A 22,399-nucleotide genomic window follows, 5' to 3' on the forward strand; every position below is an offset into this window, starting at 1 on the left:
AAAATTTTATGAAAAATTGCATACTTCTGAAGTAGTGGAGAATGAAGTTAAAATTGATTATTTTTTTTATCTGATTTGGATTTACCCTTTTTGAGTGATAAGGATATTAAGGATTTGGATGCTTCTTTTACTGCTAAAGAAGTAATAGATGCACTTCGATCTATGCCTAGTGGGAAGTCTCCAGGGGATGATGGTTTTACTTCTGAATTTTACAAAGATTTATTAAATCCTTTATTGATAGATGTAGGCGACAGAGGTTCTTTTTTTTCTGGATTCTTTTTCTAAAGCAATTATTACAGTTATTCTTAAGAAAGATAGGGATCCATTGAAAGCAGAGTCTTATAGACATATTTCTTTATTGATTATAAAATTGTGGCGAAGCTTCTAGCTAATAGACTAGTTAATATTTACCAGATTTAATTCATTTAGATCAGGCAGATTTTATTAAAAATCATTATTCGGCAGATAATATTGTGAAGTTTATTTCTTTAATTAATGTTTCTTGGGAGGAATTTCACCTACCAATGGTTATTTTGTTGGATGCAGAAAAGACATTTGATGGAGTAGAATGGAATTTTTTATTTAAAGTTTTAGAGAAATTTAAATTTTGATCCTTTTTTATTGGTTGTATAACGGCTTTATATAGAAATCCTACTGCAGTGTCTTTACCTTTTATGTTGACTCAATGGACAAGGCAAGACTGCCCTTTGTAACCAACTCTATTTGCATTAGTTATTGAACTTTTGGCTCTGGTGATTGGACAAGATAGTAATATTAAAGGTATTAAGGTGAAATCTGATTAATTTAAAATTAATTTGTTTGCAGATGATGTTTGATATATTTTACAGAACTTCACAATTCTTTGAGGAGCTTACATGAGAGATTGGAACAGTATGCTGAGATATCAGGTTATAAAATTAATTGGGAAAAGAGTGAGATTATGCCCTTAGCAGAAATGGATTATTCTTCATGTAGGCATATTGTGAAATGTAAATGTTCAGATCATATTAAGTATTTAGGTGTTAAGGTAGATAGTAATTATAGTCATTAAATTTTTTGCCTTTATTGTCTAAAATTAAAGATGATTTGATCAATGGAAAGATTTACCGATTACATTAATAAGACGAGTTAATTGTATCAAAATGAATATTTTTCCTCGAATTCAGTATTTTTTTCAGTCTATTGTAAGATTCTTTTTGGTGAGGAAATTTTTATGGAAAGATAAAATGGTAAGGGTATCATTACAGAAATTAACTTGTAAATATGAATTAGGAGGTTTGTAACTTATAATTTTCAAAATTATTATGAATCAGCATAATTAAAATGTATTAATAGGATATTTGAAGTAGATAAACCTATGATATGAGCTAATATTGAAGTATCTCAAATTGGTGAGAAGAAGATGGATCAGTTTATTTATAGATAGAATCTCAAGTTATTGAGTAATTATAATTTACCTGTTTTGAAACACTTAATGGATTTATGGTATCAAAAAAAATGAAGCCATAGGTACTTAAGGCAAGATTTCAGGTAAAACTCCATTGTATCAAAATAAGCTTTTCCCTTTTACAGTTACTAATCAACTTTTAAAGTTAGGAGATCAAAAGGATATTAAACTGATGCAAGATTGTTATGAAGCAGGATATTTTATTTATTTTCAAAGAATGAAAGAGAAATATATATCTTTAAATACTCTTTTTTCTTATTATCAAATTAAAACTTTATTGTTGGATAATTTTGGACATACTTTACTGTTACTTAGATGATCTAAGTTTTAATTTTTACTGAGGGTGGTAAGAGGGATTTATATCTGATGCTTTATTACAGAACAAAATGCTTAAGACGAATATTTATAAATCTAGATTGAAATGGGAGAAAGATTTAGGTATACATATTTCTCAGGATGATTGAATGGATTTATGTAGAGATAGTATGAATAAAACTGTGGATGTAAGGTATCGATTGGTTCATTATAATTTTATTCATCAATTATATTTAACTCCAGAAAAATAAAGGAAATATAATTTTATTTCTTTGGATTGATGTTTTAGATGCCAAAAAGATGTAGGTTCCTTTCTACATTCTACTTGGTCATGTGAAACAGTGAAACCCTTTTGAAATAAACTTAAGGAATTTCTAGAAGTTATTTTGAAAGTGAAATTTCTATTAGATCCTGTGGTATTTTTGTTGGGTAATATTAAGAGGATTAGTTTAGAATTGAAATTAAATAGATTTTTTTAAGATTGGCTTTAGCTATGGCTAGAAAATGTTTGGGAATTATTTGGAAAAATGAGACTGATTTAAGTATCCAAAGATGGCATACGGAGTTGAGGTCTTGTATTCCATTGGAAAAGATAACATATAATTTACGCGATAATTATCTTTTTTATCGTAAAACTTGGAGCCCTTATTTGGATTATATGGGGTTGAATTATTAAATCCCCTACCCACACGTTAGTGGTGTTGCTCCAAACCATGGTAATTAACTGACAAATTTTAATGTTATGTAACTACTCTTTCTTCCTTTTTGGGGGTGGGGGGTGGGTTGGTTAGGGAAGGGGATGGGGGTTGTAGGGGATTAGTTTTCAAAAAATCATGAATGTATTTAATTCATTAATTGTATGTTTTAACATATGCACCATGATTCAATAAATAACATTTTCAAAAAACCGAACTGCCTCAGACACCTCACAAAGTATAGTTGCTGGCGAGCCTTCTTTATGATTGCATTCTTAGTTATAATCTAACTAAGGTAAACTGGAAAGCTACAGTTGTTGGAATCTTGAGCAGTCAAAGGATTGCCAGAGGGACTCAGCAGGTCAGTCAATACCCATGGGTAGAAATGAACAGTCAATATTTCTGGTCTGAACCCTTTTTCAAGACTAAAATGGAATAGATTAAATTACATCTCTAAAGGGGAAATAAGATGGGGGAGGGACCCAGAGATGATAGGGTTTAGGACAGAAGGTGTGGGAGATAGAGAGAAAACCACTTGTTTGGTTGGGGGGTGGGGGGGGGAATGAAAAGTTAAGAGCCCGGGCTCCGGTGTCCCATCTGTGTAAGGCACTGCCTTAAGAAAGTACCCAACATAAAACATGACTCCACCACCCTGGTCGAATCTTCTCACTACTATCTTTGGGAAGCAGGTATGGAAGCCAAGTCCAGCATCTCTAGGGTCAAGAAGAGTTTCTCTTGAATGGTTTTCAATCTCTTAAACCTCACCTTACAACCCTAACTGCAAACTATTCCAGGACTGCTGTAAAAATCTGTGCAATTGAAATACCACTTTTCTTGTATTAACTAGCTTTGAATATTTGTTTGTTTGCCTATCCTTTTCGTTTATTATCTCTTCCTGTTCTGGGGTAATTTAATGTATATAATTTGGTGTTTGGCTGCAGCAAGCAAATATTATTGTTATATATATATATGACAATAGACTCTCATTGTCAAGAGAATCAGAATATTTTTTTAGCAGGAGACAGTAAAGGAAAAATCTCAATAATTCACAAGAAACACAAAACCACCTTCAATTCTTTTTACAGTTATGTCTTGATGATGGAAAGTTGTAGAGATGGAGAAATAGGAACTATTTCAAATAATCCCTTGATTTTGAAAAGAATTGCAATCTGATTTTTAAGGCAGTATTTTCAGGCAGGAGACCAACTGCCACAGTAAATATCTCATGTCTACTTCATAAAAGGTTTATAGATTTGTTTTGATTATTGGTGATGCTTTAATCAACACTTTATATGATGGCAATCTGAAAATGTTTAATTTTCTTGGCAAAATATATTTTTGGTGGTTTTACTGAGGATATCACAGAAAATTACAACATTCCAAGTTATTCATGGCAAAATTGTTTTTAATCCATTGTAACGATTGTCTCAGATCCTTAAGTCAGCATTTTAAAATGACAAATCTACTTTCACTGAATTTGATAAACTCCCTCAGTTTACAAGACATGCAATTTCCTTTGACTTCATACTTTTCAAGAGTAATTTCTAATTCTAGGAGGATGACAGGGAAATGGTTTTTAATCATGGTAAAAATATAAAAACTCTTTAATGTGAAATACATTAGCATTGAAACATTATGATTTGGTTTGCTTTGCACTTCAAAAATTTTGAAAACTTGTTGGCATCTGTAGAAAAATTTGTTCAATATCTTTTAAGATTGTTATAAACTTAGGTGAAACATTCAAATTACAATTTTATTACTGATTCGCTATCTTTTTGTGAACAATAACTAGCCTACAAATAGAATTTTTAAAGTAATACATGGCTGCTTCATGGAACAATGAACCATCAAAACATACAAGGGCATTTGATTAAATGTGTGATCAAAAAGGAGCATTTTTAAGGTATGAATCAGGAGCGCGTAAGTATAATCATTTATTTGTCTCTAAGTACAGCTGTAAGAACATATAACCAAACAAAATAAGGTTCATTTTGATGAATACTTCATCCATTATAATATAATAGCTTTCTTAACAGCAGCATTTACTATCTGCAAAACACAGTGTACTGTAATGCCAAAACATACTATCATCTGCATTCCATCTTGACATAAAAAACATGTTGTATTTTCATAGTCATATTATAAAAGTCCCAGAACGTCCTACCCACCATGGCTGCAATAGTCACCATATAGATTGCAGCATTTGGAGAAAGCAGCTTCCCCAGGTCAGTGATGGACATAAATTTGGTCTGTACACATGATTCCCACTTGTAGTTTAACAGACTGATACTGGAATTTAAAGTGTGCATTTTATAAGCTGTGATGTACTGGCTTAAAAATAGAAACCTGAGGCATGAAATGGAGGTGGTCAAAAAGTTGCAGGCTTTTGATAAGAGAATGGGAAAAAAAACTCTTTCCTTTAAAATTTACAGAATAACCATGCATGGTCTTTCATGCTTGAAATGTGGGAGAATTTTTTTGCCCCATAGTTAATGGAAGTATCTTGCTTTCTCAGAAGCCAGTAGATGCTGTGCAAGTGGTTGGGAGAATTTGGTCAGTGTGGGAAAGTTGGGCCAAAAGATGTGTTTGCACGCCACATGACTCGAAGGTGAAATGGTAAAATTAATATTTACTATTACCAATGGGAGACAGAGATAAAAATAAGAGTAAGTCGAGGTAATGGCAGGAAAGTTTTGATCTAATTAATAAACACAACAGGCTCAAGCAGTTCAATTTCCACGTTCCTAAAAAATATATAGCAACATAAATGAGGACTGTTGGTGAGAGCACATGGATGGAATCCAAAGGGATATGAGCAGGGACTGGCCCCTCAAACCCACTCCATCTTTCAAGATAATCATGTGTGATCTGTGTTGGCCTCAACTCTTCAACATCAGTTCTCCATAATCCTCAATTCCCTGCTCTTTCAAAATCAGAACAACCAAATAAAAGCAGGAATATGCAAAACAGTATTTGGAAAAGAATAATCAAAATGATTCAAAACGCCATCTCTGAGTTATCTATTGGGGGAAAAAAAATCATAGAAGCGGGTGTAATTTTCATCATTCAAAATTGACAATTGATGGAGATTATTGTCATATGACGTAGAGTGTACAAATGCATCAAAATTCTTGCTGCATTTGAGCAGGTATTCTGGAAAAAAGAAAACAATAGACATAAAGTTAAATTAAAAAAGGATACTAAGTAAAAAAGATGGAAAATAAATATTCAAAGTTACTATGGTGCAAAAAAAAGTGATGTTTTAAAAGTGTAGACAGGCCTTTTTGTGGTATTAGAGGAGTTTGTGATTAATGTACCAATAGGGAGATTCAAGAGCCTGACAGCTGTTGGAAAGAAATGGTTCATGAACTTTGAGGTGCTGGACTTTAGGTTTCTGGACCCTATAGGTTGTGACCAGGTGACAGGGATTCTTTATGATGTTGGCTGCCTTCTTGAGGCACCATCTCACATAGATGGTCTTCCATGGATGGGGGGCCAATGATGGTTCTGGCTGTGTTTTCTACCTTCTGTACCTTCTGCATCCTGGGCGCTCCACAGTGTACCTGTAGAAGTTTAATAGATTGCTCAATTACATGCCATATCTGCTCAAAAAGTAAGGACATTGAAGTGCCTCCTGCAACGTTATCTTGAAGAGCTAGTCCAGGAGAGGTATTTTGATATATAGACTCCCAGGAACTTGAGGGTACTAACCCCCTCCATCTCCTTCCCATCAGTGTGGACACATGTGTGTGGTCCCTCAGCATCCTCTTCCTAAAATCAACCATAAGCTTCTTGGTCTTGGTGATGTTGAGAGGAAGGTTGTTGTCCGAGCAGAAGTATCAGAGGCGGCGTTAACAGGCTGAAAATAGCTTGTTCCCACAGGCAGTGAGAATGCTGTATGACCAAAGCAACTACTGTCATTAATGCATGTTTTGCACTGAGGACCCGAGAACGCTGTTTCATCGGGTTGTATTTGTACAATCAGATGACAATAAACCTGACTTAACACAGATTCCGAATCTCCATCCTTTATTCTGACTCATCATTTCCTGTTATTCACCAACAACAGTGGTGTGATCAGTGAATTTATAGATTGTCTTGGAACAGTTATGAGTATACAGGAACAGAGCAGGACACTAAGCATGCAGCCTTGGGATTTTCCTATGTTGATATCCAACAAGGAGGAGGCGATCTTACTGGTCTGCAGTAATTAGGGTCAAGTCAAGGAACCAGCTGCAGAAGGAGGATCAGAGTCCCAGATCCCTTAGTTTGGTGTTAAGTTTTGCTGGTGTGATGGTCTTGATGGTGATGGAGTTGTAGTGAATGAAAGGCAGCCTGGGCTAGGTGGTCTAACATTGAGCGGAGGCCAGTGAGTTCATTAAATAAAAGCAAAACACTATTAATAGGCACGTTCCACAGGGATCACTATTGGGTAAAGTGGCAATTCACTTGCACTTATTCCAATTTGATGTACTGCATTTGCCTCTACGTTAGAGTACCCACATGAAGATTGGGTGATTGTTTTGCAGAGCGCCTGCTTATAGTCCGCGTGGAAGATCAAGATAGTCTGAAGTGTTTCAGAGGACCATGTGCAAGATCCTCACCAATGCATTCTGATTGAACTCCAAAATTGGACCTCTCCTGGAATCCATTGGCAGAGCCCTGAATAGTTTAATTATTGCAAATTTGCAGGAAATTAGGGTGGATTCTATTCATTTTAAGAATGGGAATGGCTTAATTTTTTTGACCACAAAGTAGAAGCCAATCGTACTGAATAAAAGATCTGCACCTACCTTAATTTGCCTACTACCACAATTGTTGACAGCAAATGCAATCTCATGGTCTCTTCACCCAGCCCTGGATCACCTGGAGAATAGCAATACATACATCAAGCTGCTTTTCATTGACTGCAGCTCAGCTTTAGACATCATCATCCCCTCAGTACTGGTCAGCAAGCTTCATAGTCTGGATCTCTGCAACTAGATCATTGACTTTCTCTTGGAAGGCCACAGTCAGTGCAGATCAGTAACAAAACCATTTTTTTAAAAGTATATTTTATTTAATATTCCATAAATGCAGTAACTACAATTATTATAATGCTACTGATATCAAAAAAGAATAAAATGATTACGTACATGATGGTTTTACCCCTCCACCTCAAAAAAAAGACAATATACAAACTGAGAAAAGTAAAAAAAATTATTGGTATGAAAGAAAAGAAAAAAGGGAAGAGCAAGGAAAAAAGATCTTTGGATTGCAGAGAGCGATGTCGTGCAGTACATATCATCAGTTCTAACATAAACATACTGAGGAGAATTCTGCAGGGATAGAGGGATAAAAAGGATATCATTATAAATTTAATCCCATTATTTGAGTGTACAGGTGACAAATTTGTAAAAACGTAGAGTATTTATTTCCTAGATTATAAATAATTTTTTCCCAAAGGAATACAACTTTGAATTTTGGTATGCCACCTTGGCATAGTTAAAGATGTATCTGATTTCCAAGTAATTCCAATACATTGTCTTGCTATGGCTAATGCTAATTAACAAATTTCAATTGATAAATTGATAATTTTAATTTTGGAGTTGTGCCTTCAATATTTCCTAATAAAAATAAATCGGGACTTAGTGGAAAACCAACTCCTCTAACTTATTCCAAAAAGTTACGTATAGTCATCCAAAAAGGTCTCACATTGGGACAAGACTGCGTTGAAAGATCCTACATCTTCACCACACCCAAAATATTGATCTGATTCTGATTTCAATCTATTCAACTTCTGTCATATAAGATATAATTGCTGTAAAAATATTCTATTGAACTCATCTATATCTTACATAGATATTATTAGTCATACAGTAACAACGCCTCCTCATCACTGACAATCAACACAACACTTAGCACGCTGCCCTATTCTCTCTACATCCCATGACGGTGTGGTTAGGCACAATTCAAATGCCATCTACAAATTTGCCTTGACACCACAGTTGTTGGCAGAATCACAGACAGCAATGACGAACCATACAGGAATGAGATAGCCAGTTGAGTGGTGTAACAAAAACAACAACTTTGCAGTTAACATTAACAAAATTAAGGAATTGATTTTGGTCTTCAGGAAGGGGAAACTAGGAGAGCACAAACCAATCCTCATTGAGGGGTCAGCAAATTCATGGGTGACAACATCTCTGAAGATCATTTCTGGGGCCATCACCTCGATGCAATCATGGATCGCCAGCAACTGCATCTTGTTAGGTGTTTGGAGAGATATAACATGTCACCAAAGACTCTTGCAAGTGTCTACAAGTGTACCATGGAAAGCATCCTGATTAGGTGCATCACCGTCAAGTATGGAGGTGCCGTTGCACAGGTCAGGAAAAAGTTACAGAGGGTTGTAAACACGGCCATTGTCATCATGGACATTAGTCTTCACTAAGGACATCTTTAAGAGGCAGTGTCCCAAGAAGGCAGTCTTTGTCATCAAGGACCCTCACCACTGAGGACACGCTCTTTTCTCACTGCTATCATCAAGAAGATCCACCCCTAACTTTACAAAAACAGCTTCTTCCCCTCTGCTAGCAGATTTCTGAATGGATGAACCTATAGGTACTTTCGCACTTTTTCTCTTTTTATGCACTACTTATTATTTTTTACATCTTGTATTTATGGAATTGTAATTTATAGCAATTTACACCTGTAATCGCAGAACACTGTTGCCACAAAACAACAAATTGTGTTCATGACAATAATTCTGATTCTGAAAACCGTACCCAATTAATCCACAACCCCAGGTGTTTTGGAGGATGGGAAGAAACTGGAGCATCTGGGGAAAACCCAGGCAGGTCACAGGGAGAACATGTAAACTCCTTACAGACAGCGCCAGATTCGAACCCAGATCACTGATGCCAATTGTTGCACTATCTGTGGAAATAGTGGCTTCAAGGATAATAGTTACATTTCAGGTTACTTGCATTTTATGAGCCAGTTTTTATATATATCTTGTTGAGTTTGTTTTTGATTTGTCCAAAAACATTAAAAGGTTTAATATTTGTAAATGATTAATTTTGGGTTTACTGCTCATCAATCACAGAAATTTTATGAATTGGCAGTTTTGATAGCTGCTAAACCTAGGGGCATGACTTAACCAGCTGTCAAATAATTTCTTGGGATGGGACATTGTATTTTTGGCAGGAAGACCTAAAATAGAATGTCGTGAAGCTTTGTCGTGCTTCGTTAATCAAAACGTAGAGGGCTTTGTGTATTGTCGTCCCACTGGATTGGAAGCAAATGTATATTCCTCCTGCAACATTCAACCCACTTAGCTCTCTCATATTACAGTGATGACATGATAGTGAGAGCATCAGGCACATTCAAATCAAGCCGTGAGTTTATCGCCAAAGCAACTTTGAGGAAGAATCTCGGTGAGCTCCAGTGCACAATCTTTTTTCTATCAGAATCAGCAGTGGCCAAGGTAGAAGTAGTGAGAAAAGTGTCAGCCTCAGAAGGATGTCATTCTTCATAGCTTTGGAGCATATAGATTGATGATAATGCTCTGATTCCACAAAAGGTGTTTTCTGGAGCTCGTGAGCATGGTTTTATGAAATGCAACATATCAGTTTTGAACTGAGTGAATGGATGACTAATACAATTTTGTTTGACTTCAGAGAAGAGGCATTTATGCAGAAAACTCCATTGGGAGTTTTAATGGGAACTAAATTTTTTTTTGCATCATCTTAAAAACCATGAAATTTGGGCAATTATGATTTGACAGACTAATCATCGTTGAAGCTAAAGTAGTATTTTACCTCAGTTCAATGCACATCTTAAGAATGGTGATGTAAATCAATGCAATGGTAAATTGACCATCATCTCTGTGTAGGTTTAAAATTTGTTACAGTGTCATTTATTTGCCTTCCACATGGCTTAACTGCACTGCAGATAAATACCCATGTAATGGTTTTGTGAGGAATGATCAAGATTTCTTGTGGAGTTCAGTTTTGCAATGATTGAAGAAGCTTAATCTGGCACCTTTATCAAGAAGAAAATTGGGAAGTTTATTACATAATCCTTTGGTTATATCCTTTGCTCAATAGATTTTTTGAATCTCTGTACCTAATTCTTCCTCAATGCCGAAATGAAGACATTGTAAAATGTCTCATTCTCAGTTTACAGAGGTGCAACTATGAGGTGAAGATTGTACCTGTCAGAAGTCGATTCGCATGTGGTTACAGTTGTCCAATAGAGAATTTTTGATCTTATTTGTTCATGGTGTTTTCAAGGATGTAAACCGATGATTGACAGATGCAAGTTTGGCCTTCATACTTCATGTGAGAAAGAAATGTGAAGGAAAAATCAAATGTATCAGTCATTGTTGAGGGATTACTTGATAACAGGAACAAAATACTTCTGAATTTTTAATAATAGGAACAAAGCAAGTTCAAAGATGACAGAGAAATAGGAAATGAAGTTTTAGTTTGTTGTGTGTGAAAATTGATTAATTGTTATGAAACTTCATTCATGTGTCCACGAAAGATAGATTTTAATCATTGCAAGAATACAACTTTTCTGTTAATAGGTCAAGTATCTCCTATCTGTTTGCTAACATCGGCAAGATTAAGTAGCAGTGGAACATCTAAAAAATGTCGGAGCAAAGTTGTCTGTAAATCTAGATGCTGAAATGGCAGATGGAGACAAGTGGGAGGTGATACATTGTAGGAGGTCCAATGCTAGAGGAAAGTGTACAGCAAATGGAAGGACGTTAGGGAGCACTGATGAACAGGGTTCTTGGGGTTCAAGTCCATTTTTTGGTACATTTTTGGGTTTCAGAGTAATTGTCTATTTAATTTTGTCTCTGGAAATATTACTTGGGATAAGAGAGGGGAGGTGGGAATTGGACTCGATGGTGAAGCTTTATATAATTGGAAATTATAGAGTGTTTTTATTATTATGGATTGTTGACACTGAGTTTGAAAAATTCTAATAAAATATTCCTAAAAAAAAAGTACCTCTTCGGCTGCAGCAAGCAAGAATTTCAGTGTGTCTGTTGATTATAGTTGAATTATAAAATTCATTATAATAATTGTTGCTCCTTGAAAGTGGCAACACAAGTTCTTAGGATGGTAAAGAAAGAAATGTGCGTTATTGGTGAAAGCATTGAATAAAGAAGATGGCGAGTCATGTTGCCGTCATACAAAACTTTTGGCTTACTTTGCACATTTCTGGCCCCTGCATAATAGCATGGATGTGGAGGGGCCACAACTGAACTGGAATGTATTAGCTATCAGAAGAGGTTGGATAAGTTTGGTTTATTCACTGGGGCATCAATACTGAGGAGCATTATACAATTATGAGTCATGGATAGGGTAGATAGTCAAAGCCTTTTTCCTAGGATAAAAATATGAGCAGGGCAGAGGTTTAAGGTGAAAGGGGACAAGCTTAAAGATGATGTGTGAGGCAATTTTAAAAATAAATAGTGAGAGGTGTCTGGAACATTCTGCTGGGGAAGCAAATATCGCAACATTTTAGGCCACCTTTAAACAGGTGAGGAATGTAGGGATGCAGACCACATGCCATATAAATAGAATTAGCTTGACTTTGTAGTTGGCACAGACTTGCTAGGCAGAATGGCCTGTTCCTGAGCTACACCAGACCTATTATATGTACAGCACCTTTATATTGTTCCAGCTTGACCTGCTCCAAACTGAAGAAAGCAACCCTTATTTCAAACATCAGAACGAGATGAGTGCACAATAAGGCTCCCAACTTCCCCTTGGCTGTCAAGATTCCAAATGATGAATTAAGTATTCCAGGTGAGGTTAAAAGTCTGAGTTGGATTGGCAAATGGAAGGCCAACTGGAGGATAGAGATAAGTTTCATTATCATTCAATCAAAGATTAATGCCACCAACACTTCCCTTTTCTTTCTTTTTCAATCTTTTTATTATTATTATAATTTATAAACACATACAGTTCAAAGAGATATAAAAAAAATACATAGTAAGTAATGAATTAATACAGAGATATTAAACAATAATATTACAGAATAAAAATATATCATTAAAAAAATTTTTGATCAGTTTAGGGTGTGAACTATCTCTAAAAAAAAAGATATAATTAATAACAATATATGAAAAAAGAGGGAAAAAATATTAATTAATTATATCTTTTTTTTTTAACACTTCCCTTTTCTGAGAAATATTTTTGATTTAATATAGGAAGAGTTTTTAATCTTACCGAATTATTGGACATGTGTAGAGTGGGGCACAACTTTTATTGCAGGCACATTCAGATAACTTCTGAAGGCCAGACATGCACGTGCAAAGGTGCCAGACTCCCTCACAAGTCCAATCTGCTATCTTTTGGATCATGCTACCATGTTGAGTCTGGTGGTAGAGTACCAGACTCAGCAATTATAAAACTGCTGAAGTGTCATTTCAGCAACTCCATTTGGAGAGGAAAGAGCAAAGTTGCTGCTAATTTATATGTACTTTTTTTTACACTATATATTTATATTGAAATTTTTCCACATTTTTTGTGATATCTTTATGGTTAATAGTTTTTAAATATTCAGTATTTGATGATGTAGGCAAGTTGGGCCAAAGGGCCTTTTTCCATGCTCTATGACTGCCAGAGACAAACTCCTCAACAATTTTAACAGCTGACATGCCTGGGTTCCTTAACAGCAGTCAAAGCATTACAAGAGAAAGAGTGTGCCAGTCACAGTGGTAAATCCCATTATAACCCTGGGCCCTGACAATCAAAATGTATTTGGGAATATGATCTTGGTTATTGTCATTGGGGAACTGAGTAGAACTGTGAAAAGTACTACAGATTACATTGCCTAGCAAGTTGCATACCGTTGGAGGATGTTCTATTGTTACTTTTAACCAAAAACATGAAAAGGAAGCTCAAATTTGCCGTACATATTTGTTTTAATAAATTGAACAAGTATTTCTTCTGGCCTTAAATATTTGTAAAATCTGGAAGCAACACTGATTAGTGACAAAAATCATCCTCTGTGTCGCCATTGTATAATTATCTCTTGATTGTATGATTAAGTTTCAAGTTTCCTTTATTGTCTTTTCTTTACTTTTGTTTCCCCATAACGGCACACAAAAAGATGCTGCTAGTCCAGTATCCCTATGAAGAAAATGATCTCTTGTGATATTCTTACTTGAACTGGCTGAGCACCTGGATAATTTTCCCAAGTGTCTTTCTTTCATTGGAGAAATTCAATAATTTCCCATGGTCACGTGGATTCAGTGGCTGGGCCAGTGTGCTCCTGATCATACTGATATCATTGGATGTCAAGGGTAAATGATTAGGCAGTAACTAGTTGGAGATGGTTTATGCCTGGTTCTTTTGTAAAATGAGTATTTCCTGCCACATAAGCAGACGTTGAATGTTGTCTGGATCTTGTTGCATGCAGGTGTGGATGGCCACATTTGATCTCCACTTCTAATCTATATCAGAAGTAAGTTCAACGATGAAGTAGCTAAAGATAGTTGGTCTTGCGCTCCAGTCCTGTGTGCTGGACAGTGTGGTGATTAAGGAAGTAGAAGTGCTGACCTGGCACTTGGCTAGTTGACTGACAACCAGTCACAATCACAATCATCTTTTTTTGTGAATGCCTCCAATCCCTGGGCTGTTTACCAGGGCATCTTGATGCCACACTCAGTCACTTTCAACATCATTTCCTACAGACACACACCTCCGGCTGTTAAGCCCAATATATCCAGATTGTTATTAATGTACCACAAGCACTTTCTCTCATACTTTTACACCTGACACCATCAACATTTCAGTTTGTTCCTTTCTTTTCATGCGTGTAATATTTAGATCATGGAAGGACTGCCAATCTGGGTGCTTTTGATCTGAATTGCTTCTTTAATTTGTTTCATTTTAGAACATCACCTGAATACTTAAAGAGAAAAACATAGTATTTCACACAGGTTGTTTGAAATTAACGTTTGATTTATTTTAAAGCTGCAGAGTTGTAGTTATGGTTGATTTTAGCTTCCCTAATATTGACTTCCACCTCCTGACTGCAAGGCAGATAGATGGGGCTGAATTTGTCAGGTGTGTTCAAGAAGAATTCCTGACACAGTATGTGGAGTGGGCGATGAGAGGAGAGGCCAAACTGGATCTGGTTCTGGGCAATGAATGTGGTCAGGTGGGGAATCATTTTGGTGAGAGTGACCACAACTTCCTGAGCTTCAACATAACTATGGAAAAGGATTTAAAAAAAAGTCAAACTAGGGAAGTGCTTAACTGGGGAAGGGATAATTATAAAGAGATGAGGCAGAAACTAGTGAGGGTAAATTGGAAACCGATGTTTAAGGGTGAAAACACAGAAGTTACGTGAAGGAAATTTAGGGACCACTTGTGGAGGGTTCAAGATATGTTTGTCCCACTGGGACAAGGAAAAGATGGTCAGAAAAGGGAACCGTGGCTGACAAAACAGGTGTAAGGTAAAACATCATGAGATGGGAATGTACAGGGCTGTAACAAGATGTAAATGCATCCTTGTACTTACAAGATAAGAGAGACATTGATGGATTGAGAGGCAGGAAGCTAGCAGGGAAAGGATAGCAACAGTTTTAGTCATTGGACAAGTAATGATATGATGATGTTCTAAGCACATATCCAAGGGTATAAAAAATCACCATTTTGCTGATAACGGCAGAATGCATTCTCCGACTAACTTTGTTAGTCGCAAGTGTTACAATCCGGTAATAAAGAACAAAGAACCCTGATTTCGACTCAGCCTGGTGTTTGTCTCACTCATTCATGAACAATGCAGACCTAACACAGGTCAGGCAATAAGTCAAGAGGAAGAAGGAAGCATACATAAGAAGAACATGGTAGCCAGGAAGGATCTTAAGAAAGGACATAGGAGAGCTCAAATGGGCCATGAGAAGGCAAGCTGTTCCATGCATATGTAAAGAACAGAAGGATGATGAGAATGAAGGTAGGGTCAAAAAAGGAGGCAACATGTGCCTGGATGCAGAGCAAGTTGGGGAGGCCCTAAATGAATATTTTTCATCAGTATTTACAAGAGAAAAGGACTTTGATCATGGTGAGGTTGAAATTGAACAGTCCTGTGTGCTGGACAAGGTGATGATTAAGGAAGTGGAAGTGTTGAATCTTATTAAAAACATCAAAATTGGTAAGTCCCCGGGGCTGGACATGATATACCACAGGCTGCTGTGGGAAGTGAGTGAAGAGATAGCTGAGGCACTAGCTATGATCTTTGAATCCTCTTTCCCTGCTGTTAAAATGAGTTCCGTTACCTAACTCTGTCTTTAATTCGGATTTGTATGTAAAAGTCGGAACAGTTACTATAAAGTATTTTTAAACATCAAGGAATCACATTTGTAAATTGTAATATATTTGCAGTTTTTATTTATTATTCACACATAATACTTGTGTGTGACAGACAGCTTTGAAGTGAAGTGAGACTTGTGTTTTTATTTGATTTACTGTGATATTGTTATAAAAATGAAGCAGTTTCAGTGAATGTCATCATCTGAATAATTTGCTGTTATTGAAGCATTCTCTCCCTGCTGGGTGATGGCATAATCACACAAGAGTATCCTACAGCATACTCTCTCGTGATACTGGATGATGGAAGCATCATGTGAGAGTATCCTACAACATACTCTCTCGCGATACTGGATGATGGAAGCATCACGTGAGAGTATCCTACAGGATAACCATGCTCAATCCAGAAGTTCATGGCATTCTACCTCTGGATGGCTTCTCAATACTTAAGTATGAGTTGTCCATAAATCGGGCGTTTTCATCCTGGGGACTGCTGTACAGTCTACTCAAGGATAGACAGCATAGCCTTGTGAAGGAAAGTCGTGACTCACAAGTCTAATTGAGTGTTTTGAGGAGGTAACAAAAGAAATTGATGAGGGTATTGCAGTAGATGTGGTCTACATGGATTTTAGCAAAACATTTGACAAGAGAGACTCATCCAGAAAGTCAGAAGGCACGAGATCAGTGGAACCTTGGCTGTGTGGATACAAAATTGGCTTGTAGGAAGAAAGCAGAAAGTAGTAGTGGAAGGAGAGTATTCTGCCTGGAGGTCAGTGACTAGTGGAGTGCCTCAAGGATCTGTTCTGGCACCCTGCTCTTTGTGATTTTTATAAATAACCTGGATGAAGAGGCGGAAGGATGGGTCAGTAAGTGTACAGATGACGTGAAGGATGAAGGACTTGTGGATGGAGCTGAAGATTGTCAAAGGTTACAAGAGGATATAGACAGGATGCAGAGTTGAGCAGAAAAGTGGCAGATGGATTTCAATCCAGGTAAGTGTGAGGTGGTGCAATTTGGAAGGCCAAACCAGAAGGCTGAGTATAGGATTAATGGTCAGATACTTAAGAGTGTGGATGAACAGAGGGACCTTGGGGTTCAAATCTATACATCTCTCAAGTTTGCTTCACAGGATCATAGAATAGTTAAGAAGGCCTATGGGATGCTGGAATTCATTAATAGGGGGATTGAATTCAAGAGTAGAGAGGTCATGTTGCAACTCTACAAATCTCTGGTGAGACCACACATAGAATATTGTGCTGAGTTCTGGTAACCTAATTATAGAAGGATGTGGAAGCTATAGAGAAGGTGCAGAGGAGATTTACCAGGATGTTGCCTGGATTGGGAAACAAGGTTAGCAGAGCTGGAACTTTTTACTTTGGAGCGTAGGAGTCTTGATAAAGGTCTACAAGATTAAGAGAGGAATAGATAGGGTGGACAGCAAGCATCTGTTTCCCAGGGCAGGATCAGCAAACACCAGGGGACATATCCACAAAGTTAAGGGATGAAACTTTAGGGGAGATATCAAAGGTAAGTTTTTTTTTAACACAAGAGTTGTGGGTGCCTGGAATGCCTTGCTGGGGTTGGTGGTGGAGGCTGAAACATTGGAGACATTTAAAAGACTCTTGAAAAGACACATGGAAGAAATAAAAATAGAGGGTTAGTGGGTAGGGAGGGTTTAGTACATTTTTTTAGGAAGGAATATATGGGTCGGCATAACGTCGAGGGCCAAAGGGCATGTACTGTGCTCTATTGTTCTAAGTACTTGTGGTTAGTCCCAAGCCCTAAAAATAAGGTACTTTAACAGGAGGCACACCGTGTTTCTGTATCCTTTGGTGTATTCAGCAACCAGACCAAAAGAATTAACCTCTGTGCTTTTCACAATAAATGGATGATATTTGCATTAATTTGGTGCTTTGAGGTTGTTCCACAAAAAAATATTTTGTTATCTGCATTTGCCACGATTGCACTAGTAGGACATAATAATTAAAAAGAAGTTTCAATCTACTGAAGTGTGAATTGTTGAGTTTAGCTGAAGGATACTGTTGCTATGATGTTAGATTCCAGTGTCGTGATCTGTCTTGCAAATCCAAGTTGGCAACTAACAGCAAGTTAAAGAAACTGAGCTTTGAATTTACATGTGAGCTAAGTGCATTTCACCACTTTCAAAGGCTATTAAATTTTACCTATTTTTCTGAATCATTTATTATTTTTGTGTTTGTTTGCATTAATCCCAGTTGCTTGATTTTAGGAATAATCCCATAAAGCTTTGCATTCAAAGGATAGGAAAATTATCTGGAATGGTCTAAAATTGACCTAATAAATAGGAACTCAAAATTAAACATTTTTAACATTCCTAAATAGTCTGCTTTTTCTGAAACTGTTCACACTCTTTATCTAATCTCTTCAGTATTCCTTTAAAAAAAACAGTCACAATGCAAACATGCATTCCATCTTAAATCTTAATAGTATTCATAACATGTCCAGATAGATAAATAATCAAATATGCACAAATGAGAGAGATTTGCAAATTAATTTTCTTCAATATTTTGTCGATGTGAATGAATCTATTTTCCAAATAACCGAGAATGCAATCTTTGGCCTTCAATTCATTTGCAAAGATGTTCTGTCATTTAACTAGGGCATTGCACTGCACATATAAATTTCAAAGCTCAGCTGCTTTATTGAGCAATAATGAAGTTTAGTCTGTTTTTCTTTCCTGAAAACTTTTATTGAAAATGCCAATGGGATAATGAAGGTAAGTGATTCAGAGGTGTTGCTCTTCTCAGCTGTGTAAAGGAAGATGAATTGGCATCTGTTACTTAAAGGACATAATCATTTAAAATTTTTGAATTAATGAGTTTTCTCTGGTGATAATTTATTTGCGGCTTTTGGTGCAGGAAATCATTAAACCAAAAAGAAATGCAATATTTGTAGGAATTAGACTGGGATTATTTGCCACAATTATAACTAGGTGTATGAAAAGCTGTGCTGCCCCTGCTTTTGATGTAGGATCCATTGTTATGAACTGTGGTGAAAAAAAGTTCTGATGTGAGAGTTGGAGGATTAAGATATCATGGTTTTTTTTAAAAAAAACCTCTGTTTTATTACCTGAATTATGCACAAATTTGCACAGTGCACACCAATTGAATGGGCCAGGATGTAAAGGACAAAAAAATAGTGTGATGACATTGTTTAATGGGTTTATTGTATTGTATATGTTGAATGTTTAGTGAGTAGGGAGGGGGGTGGGAAAGGAGGGGGGGGAAAAGGGAGAAAATGACACTTTGTATATTCAAGAGGGAAATGTTTGTGTGTATTTTGATTAATATGGTTCATAGTATAAAAAAAAACAAAGAAGAACAAATCAGGAAAAAAAAGTTGAAGTTGAAATGAAATTTACTTTACACAAATCATTCATAAAATAAGACGAATTAACATAATATAGACTAGCCACTCTCAAAGCCACAGCACATTCAAGTAAAAGCCTTGTTCTTTTTTCTGTTTATGTAACATAAGTATTTTTTTACATTTTTTATATAGTTGGTAGGAGAAAAGAATGGAAGAAACCAAAGCTTGACTGCTTCACAAGGAAGGGGCCCGTAAACTTTGAGTAGAGTCTTGGGGTGGGGAGGGGTGGGTGCTTGACTGAAAAAAAGCTGATATAGACAATGGATGCATGGTGAATCTAGATGGAATTGAAATATTCCAGGGTATGCCATATTTTGAGAGGCCAGAAAATAGATATAAAAGAATACTAGTTCTGCTAATGCATAAAGAACAATAGAGAGGAAGGATTTTTGCTGAGAAGACCAGGAAATCCTATGAAGATGGAAGTGAAAGCAGGGCAAGAAAGATAGTGGGATTTAGCTGCTCTTTAACAATGAATGTTAAAGTTGAGTGGGTGGGGAGGCGGGGGGGTGGTGAAGGAGGGAGGAAATGGAGGGGGAAAAAGGGGAGAATATGACACTATGTATATTCCAGAGGGAAATGTTTGTGTGTATTTTGGTTATTATGGTTCTTAGTGTGAAAAATTAAAAAATTAAAAAAAAACCACTCTTTTAATTGAGAAATATACGAGGCTAATCATTGATAGTTGAATGTGCATACTTTCCTGGAGCAATTAGTCATAATTACTATCACAGAGATTTCATTCAACAATTGCAATATTGATGTAGCCACAGAACCCATATACTCCTATATGCTTCCTAACTTATTGCATCTCATGTTGTCTGGACAAAGGGGACTTTTCCATGTCTTGGATTTATGCAATGATTTTTCTTTGTTTTTATTTTCAACATACAACTTCCCAACTTTTGTCATCTAATATTACTTTGATATCTGCCTTGAAGCTTGTTGTCCAATTAAAGTGTTCTAATTTTATTAAATGTCTCAACAGGTAATTGTGTGAAGGTTCGGTTCAAAGTTCACAGGTCACTGCCTCCATGTTAAATAATAACTTTTAAACAGTGAAGCTGGGCTGTTTTATATTTACATTTCCAACCTAGAATCACACAGTATCCAGAAGTAAAATATATGACAGAATCAAGTGAGAGTCTGATTAACCCCTTTATTACTAGAACCATGTCTGTATTAATTCATTTCTGCTGATCCACCTAATTATATTGCGAGGCTTCATTTTACACCTGTGGTCAATGTACCGCATGTTATGTCACTTTTGCTTATTTTCAGATTCTTCTGTGAACTGTTGTGTAGCGCTTGTTACTACTTTTATTCCACCAGATGATCCGTATGATAAAGCGCTGCAGCACACCACAGTTCACTGGATTTCAGGCTATAATTCAGAGTTGGAGCTCCAGTTTAAAACTTGCACATTCAAAGACACAATTCCTTCTGAGAAGCCAAATGCCCAGGAAACTCAATAATAGCCTGGATTTTGAGCTGAGGGTCAAATTGAATCAAGTTAGACTCTCCACAGGAATGTAAAAATCTGTGAGCTCATGTTTTTCCATGTTGGTTCCTGTTAAGTATCCGTTCAGCAGCATTCTCTGTGTCCAGCGACTCTGATGCTGTTAAGCTGATAGAACAGCTAATGAATGACATTAAACCATTCGCAGAACCAACCAGGAATGAAAAATTACTATTTGTAATGAACTTCTTGAATATTTTACGAAGTGCTAAATAAAGATAATCTTAAATGTACATGATCCACCAAAAGTGTTATTCTTTTAAAATCCATCATGTAGTATTTATTAGCAGGTTTCACGATCCATGTTAAATTATTTGCTTCATGTCCTAAGGTAATTATGGTTCATTACATCATTTGAACCTTGTTCAAAAGCCAACATGACATTTTTACAGTGAGTCTAGAGTACAAACAACTTAACTTAATTCTATTGGAAAAGGGTCCAAACAGGCTGTGGGCAAATTTGGAATGACTGTTATGGAATGACCATCTCAATTTGGTGTCAGTTTTGCAAATTTATCAGGTTGAAAAACATTGACGTACAAAAATCCAAGCAATTCCTTCATATCTCTCTCTGCCTGTCATGATCCTCCTCCCACCCCCAAATGAGTGGTGTACATTTTGTGTCTCAATTCTAATTTGGAATCTATTGTAGAATTTTTGATCTCCTTTTGTCTGCATCTTAATTCACGGAATACAGTTGGGTTAGGACTATTATTCATGACTGGAAGGAGGAAAAAATGGTCATGATTGGAACTGTCCTGTTAGTTTCAGAGAAAGTGAAGTTGAAATTGATATTTTCTTAAGAATGGATGATTTGATGTAGAAGATAATATTGAGATTAGGGTGACCAGATGGCTACCCTGGAAAATTTGTGAATCTATTTTGGGGTGGACTGAATAACCATATAACCACTTACAGCACAGAACAGGCCAGTTCGGCCCTACTAGTTCATGCCGTAACAAATCCCCACCCTCCTAGTCCCACTGACCAGCACCCGGTGCATACCCCTTCAGTCCTCTCCTCTCCATGTAACTATCCAGTCTTTCCGTAAATGTAACCAATGATCCCGCCTCAACCATGTCTGCCGGAAGCTCATTCCACACCCCTACCACCCTTTGCGTAAAGAAATTTCCCCTCATGTTCCCCTTATAATTTTCCCCCTTCAATCTTAAACCATGCCCTCTAGTTTGAATCTCCCCCACTCTTAATTGAAAAAGCCTATCCACGTTTACTCTGTCTGTCCCTTTTAAAATCTTAAACACCTCTATCAAGTCCCCCCTCAATCTTCTACGCTCCAGAGAAAAAAGCCCTAGTCTGCACAACCTTTCCCTGTAACTCAAACCTTGAAATCCTGTCAACATTCTCGTGAAGCTTCTCTGCACTCTCTCTATTTTGTTTATATCTTTCCTATAATTTGGTGACCAAAACTGTACACAGTACTCCAAATTTGGCCTCACCAATGCCTTGTACAATTTCATCATAACCTCCCTACTCTTGAATTCAATACTTCGATTTATGAAGGCCAACATTCCAAATGCCTTCTTCACCACACCATCTACCTGAGTATCAGCCCTGAGGGTACTATTTACCATCACTCCTAAATCCCTTTGTTGCTCTGCACATCTCAATAGCCTACCATTTAATGAATATGACCTATTTAGATTTGCCTTTCCAAAATATAACACCTCACACTTAT

General features: G+C 36.6%; 1 protein-coding gene across 16 annotated transcripts in view; it reads left to right on the forward strand.

Moving 5' to 3' along the window:
• LOC138755231 (lysine-specific demethylase 4C-like) overlaps window positions 1-22,399 on the forward strand; it is a 417,729-nt gene that overhangs the window by 320,830 nt on the left and 74,500 nt on the right. The window contains exon 1 of one of the 16 annotated variants that reach the window (XM_069920992.1): window positions 4,287-4,360. The exons of the other annotated variants lie outside the window; for them this stretch is intronic. The gene's annotated coding sequence lies outside the window, so the exon portion shown is untranslated. Of the gene's footprint in view, window positions 1-4,286; window positions 4,361-22,399 lie in introns of those variants that run through there. 16 annotated transcript variants of the gene reach the window in all.

Source organism: Narcine bancroftii, chromosome 1 (assembly GCF_036971445.1).
Source record: "Narcine bancroftii isolate sNarBan1 chromosome 1, sNarBan1.hap1, whole genome shotgun sequence".
Classification (NCBI taxonomy): domain Eukaryota; kingdom Metazoa; phylum Chordata; class Chondrichthyes; order Torpediniformes; family Narcinidae; genus Narcine; species Narcine bancroftii.